We start from the raw sequence: 6,128 nt of genomic DNA on the forward strand, positions 1-6,128 counted from the left end.
GTTTCTCAGCACCCTATATTGAAGAGACTGACCTATCCCCAATGTTTGTTTTTGCCACCTTTGCCAAAAATCCATTGGTCATGAATATGTGGCTTTCTTTCTGGGTTCTCTATTGTGTTCCATTGGTCTATGTGTCTGTTTTTATGTCACTACCATGCTGTTTTGGTTACTATAGCTTTGTAATATATTTTGAAGTTAGGTAGTGTGATACATCCAGCTTTGTTCTTTTGTCTCAGGATTGCTTTGGCTATTCAGGGTGTTTTGTGGTTTCATATGAATTTTAGAATTTCTTTTCTATTTCAGTGAAGAATTTCTTTGGAATATTGACAGTGATGGCATTGGATCTGTATATTGCTTTTGGTAATATAGTCATTTTGACAATATTAATTCTTCCAATCCACAGGACCAAGACAAGGATGTCCACTCTCACCACTTTTATTCAACATAGTACTGGAGGTACTAGCTAGAGCATTCGGGCAAGAGAAAGAAATAAAGGGAATCCAGATTGGAGAAGATGAAGTCAAACTCTCCCTATTTGCAGATGACGTGATACTATATATATACAGAAAAACCTAAAGACTCTATCAAAAACCTCCTAGAGCTGGTTAATAACTTCAGTAACATTGCAGAATACAAAATAAATGCCCAGAAATCAGTAGCATTTTTATACTCAAATAATGAATTAACAGAAAGAGAAATAAACAAAGTACACCCATTTACAATTGTCACCAAAAAAAATACAATACCTAGGGATCAGTTTAACCAAGGAGGTTAAAGACCTCTACAATGAGAATTGTAAACCACTTCTGAAAGAAGTTAAAGAAGGCACAAAAAGATGGAAAGATATTCCATGCTCTTGGAATTGGAAGAATTAACATTGTGAAAATGTTCATACTACCCAAAGTGATCTACAGATTCAGTGCAATACCCATCAAAATAACAATGAGATTCTTCACAAAAATGGAAAGAACAATCTTAACTTTCACATGGAAAAACAAAAGACCCTGAATAGCCAAAGCAATCCTGAGGGAAAAAAAAAAAAACGCCAGAGGCATAACTCTGCCTGACTTCAAATTATACTACAAAGCTGTTGTAACCAAAACAGCATGGTACTGGTATGAAAATAGACAATCAGACCAGTGGAGTAGAATAGAGAACCCAGAAATCACTCCTCAGGCTTATAGCCATCTGATATTAGACAAAGGCAACAAAAATCTACACTGGGGAAAAGATTGCCTCTTCAACAAGTGGTGTTGGGAAAACTGGATAGCCATATGCAGAAGAATGAAACTAGATATGCATCTCTCAACATACACTACAATCAACTCAAAACGGATTAAAGACCTAGGTATAAGACCCAAAACTATAAAATTACTAAGGGAAAAATATAGGTGAAACACTTCAGCAGTTAAGTCAGGGCACAGGCTTTATGAACATGAGCCCAAAAGTACAAGCAGCAAAAGAAAAAATAAACAAATGGGACTATATCAAACTAAAAAGTTTCTGCACACCAAAAGAAACAACAGAATGAAAAGACAACCTACAGAATGGGAGAAAATTTTTGCCAACTATGCATCTGACAAGGGACTAATAATCCAGAATATACATAGAACTCAAGCAATTATACAGTAAAAAAAAAAAAAAAAAAAAAAAAGACCCAATTAAAAAATGGGCAAGGAAGCTGAATAGACATTTTGGAAAAGAAGACATACAAATAGCCAACATGGAAAAATGCTCAACATCACTAATCATCAGGGAAATCAAATTAAAACCACATTGAGATACCACCTCACTCCAGTTAGGCTGGCTATGATCAAAAAGACGGTGAATAACGAATGCTGGCAAGGGTGTGGAGAGAAGAAAACATTATGACATTGTTGGTGGGGATGTAAATTAGTACAACCACTTTGGAAAACAATTTGGAGGTTTCTCAAAAAACTACAGACAGATCTTCCATATGATCCTGCAATCCCTCTTCCGGGTACATATTCAGAGGAATGGAAATGATCATGTCGAAGAGATACCTGCACTCCCATGTTTACTGCAGCTCTGTTTACAATAGCCAAGATATGGAACCAACCTAAATGTCCATTAATAGATGACTGAATAAGGAAACTGTGGTATATATACACTATGGAATACTACTCTGCCATAAAAAAGAATGAAATACTCCCATTTGCAACAACATGGATGAACCTGGAGAAACTTATGTTGAATGAAACAAGCAAAGCACAAAGGGATAAATACCTCATGTGCTCACTCATATGTGGGAGCTAAGAGAGAAAGGAAGGCAGGAAAGAAAGACCACAGTAGTCCCATGATCCAACAGAGGGAGGGAACATTCATACCTAGGGCTACAAATTGGAGTTGAGGGGAGAGGTGGAAGGGGAGGGAGGTTGGTGGATAATTGGAAGGGGACAAAGGGTACAAAAGCAATTTCTGGTAATGGGCATGTCCTCAATATGAATCTGGCCCCCACATCATGGGCAGGAGGGGGAACAATCAGCTTTGTATCTCATGAATATTTGAAATAAATAAGTAAATTAATTAATTAATTAAAAATTTCTTCCAGTCCATTTACATGGGATGTTTTTCTATTTTTGCATCCTCATTAATTTCTTTCATCAGTATTCTGTAGTTTTCATTGTAGAGATCTTTCACCTACTTGGCTAAATTAATTCCTAGGGTTTGTTTTGGTAGTTATTGTAAATGGAATTGCTTTCTTGATCTCTTTTTCATCTGGTTCATTGTTGGTGTATAGGAAGGCTACTGATTTTTTCTTTTGTGAACTACACTTGATTGTTTTTCTTTAATTTTTTACTGAAACATATTGACTGTACATATTCATAGGGTACAGAGTTATATTTCAACACATATATACAATATGTGATGATCTAATCAGGGTAATTAGCATATTCATCACTGCAAAACTTAATCATTTCTTTGTGATGTGAATAGTTGATCTCTCTTCTAGTAGTCTGATAACATGCAGTAAATCATTGTTAATTATAGATTCCTGGGTAAACACCAATAGAACTCATTTTTTTTCTTTTTTTTTTTTTAAATTTTATTTTGTCGATATACATTGTAGCTGATTATTGCTCCCCATAACCAAGACCCCCCTCCCTTCTCCCCACCACCCCCCAACAATGTCCTTTCTGTTTGCTTGTCGTATCAACTTCAAATAATTGTGGTTGTTATATCTTCTCCCCCGCCCCCGGGTTTTTTTTTTTTTTTGTGTGTGTGTGTGTGTGTGTGAATTTATATATTAATTTTTAGCTCCCACCAATAAGTGAGAACATGTGGTATTTCTCTTTCTGTGCCTGACTTGTTTCACTTAATATAATTCTCTCAAGGTCCATCCATGTTGTTGCAAATGGCAGTATTTCATTCGTTTTTATAGCTGAGTAGTATTCCATTGTGTAGATGTACCACATTTTCCGTATCCACTCATCTGATGATGGGCATTTGGGCTGGTTCCAACTCTTGGCTATTGTAAAGAGTGCTGCGATAAACATTGGGGAACAGGTATACCTTCGACTGGATGATTTCCATTCCTCTGGGTATATTCCCAACAGTGGGATGGCTGGGTCGTATGTTAGATCTATTTGCAATTGTTTGAGGAACCTCCATACCATTTTCCATAGAGGCTGCACCATTTTGCAGTCCCACCAACAATGTATGAGAGTTCCTTTTTCTCCGAAACCTCGCCAGCATTTATCGTTCAGAGTCTTTTGGATTTTAGCCATCCTAACTGGGGTTAGATGGTATCTCAATGTGGTTGTGATTTGCATTTCCCGGATGCTGAGTGATGTTGAGCATTTTTTCATATGTTTGTTGGCCATTTGGATATCTTCCTTAGAGAAATGCCTACTTAGCTCTTTTGCCCATTTTTTTATTTTATTTTATTTTATTTTTTATTTTTTTTTAAAATTTTATTTTGTCGATATACATTGTAGCTGATTATTGCTCCCCATCACCAAAACCTCCCTCCCTTCTCCCTCCCCCCTCCCCCCCAACAATGTCCTTTCTGTTTGCTTGTTGTATCAACTTCAAATAATTGTGGTTGTTATATCTTCTTCCCCCCCCCCCCCCCGGTTTGTGTGTGTGTGTGTGTATGTGTGTGTGTGAATTTATATATTAATTTTTAGCTCCCTCCAATAAGTGAGAACATGTGGTATTTCTCTTTCTGTGCCTGACTTGTTTCACTTAATATAATTCTCTCAAGGTCCATCCATGTTGTTGCAAATGGCAGTATTTCATTCGTTTTTATAGCTGAGTAGTATTCCATTGTGTAGATGTACCACATTTTCCGTATCCACTCATCTGATGATGGGCATTTGGGCTGGTTCCAACTCTTGGCTATTGTAAAGAGTGCTGCGATGAACATTGGGGAACAGGTATACCTTCGACTTGATGACCTCCATTCCTCTGGGTACATTCCCAACAGTGGGATGGCTGGGTCGTATGGTAGATCTATTTGCAATTGTTTAAGGAACCTCCATACCATTTTCCATAGAGGCTGCACCACTTTGCAGTCCCACCAACAATGTATGAGAGTTCCTTTTTCTCCACAGCCTCGCCAGCATTTATCGTTAATAGTCTTTTGGATTTTAGCCATCCTAACTGGGGTTAGATGGTATCTCAATGTGGCCTTGATTTGCATTTCCCGGATGCTGAGTGATGTTGAGCATTTTTTCATATGTCTGTTGGCCATTTGTATATCTTCCTTAGAGAAATGCGTACTTAGCTCTTTTGCCCATTTTTTAATTGGGTTGCTTGTTTTCTTCTTGTAAAGTTGTTTGAGTTCCTTATATATTCTGGATATTAATCCTTTGTCAGATGTATATTTTGCAAATATTTTCTCCCACTCTGTTGGTTGTCTTTTAACTCTGTTAATTGTTTCTTTTGCTGTGCAGAAGCTTTTTAGTTTGATATAATCCCATTTGTTTATTTTTCCTTTGGTTGCCCATGCTTTTGGGGTCGTATTCATGAAGTCTGTGCCCAGTCCTATTTCCTGAAGTGTTTCTCCTATATTTTCTTTAAGAAGTTATATTGTCGCAGGGTGTATATTTAAATCCTTAATCCATTTTGAGTTGATTTTAGTATACGGTGAGAGGTATGGATCTAGTTTCATTCTCCTGCATATCGATATCCAGTTATCCCAGCACCACTTGCTGAAGAGGCAGTCCCTTCCCCAGTGAATAGGCTTGGTGCCTTTGTCAAAGATCAGATGGCAGTAAGTGTGTGGGTTGATTTCTGGATTCTCCATTCTATTCCATTGGTCAGTGTGTCTGTTTTTATGCCAGTACCATACTGTTTTGGTTATTATAGCTTTGTAGTATAGCTTAAAGTCAGGTAGTGTTATGCCTCCAGCTTTATTTTTTTTTTGCTGAGCATTGCTTTGGCTATGCGTGGTCTTTTATTGTTCCATATAAATGTCTGAATAGTTTTTTCCATTTCTGAGAAAAATGTCTTTGGAATTTTGATGGGGATTGCATTGAATTTGTATATCACTTTGGGTAGTATGGACATTTTCACTATGTTGATTCTTCCAATCCAAGAGCATGGAATATCTTTCCATCTTCTTGTATCCTCTCTAATTTCTCTCAGCAGTGGTTTGTAGTTCTCATTATAGAGATTTTTCACCTCCCTGGTTAACTCTATTCCTAAGTATTTTATTTTTTTGGTGGCTATTGTAAATGGGCAGGCTTTCTTGATTTCTCCTTCTGCATGTTCACTATTGGAGAAAAGAAATGCTACTGATTTTTGTGTGTTGATTTTGTATCCTGCTACTGTGCTGAAATCATTTATCAATTCCAACAGTTTTTTTGTAGAGGTTTTAGGCTGTTCGATATATAGGATCATGTCATCTGCAAACAGGGACAGTTTGACTTCATCTTTTCCAATCTGGATGCCCTTTATTTCCTTCTCTTCTCTGATTGCTCTGGCTAGTACTTCCAACACTATGTTTAATAGGAGTGGTGAGAGTGGGCATCCTTGTCTAGTTCCTGTTCTTAAAGGAAAAGCTTTCAGGTTTTCCCCATTCAGGATGATATTGGCAGTGGGTTTGGCATATATGGCTTTAATTATGTTGAGATACTTTCCCTCTATACCTAACTTATAGA

This window comes from Cynocephalus volans, chromosome 10, assembly GCF_027409185.1.
Source record: "Cynocephalus volans isolate mCynVol1 chromosome 10, mCynVol1.pri, whole genome shotgun sequence".
Classification (NCBI taxonomy): Eukaryota; Metazoa; Chordata; class Mammalia; order Dermoptera; family Cynocephalidae; genus Cynocephalus; species Cynocephalus volans.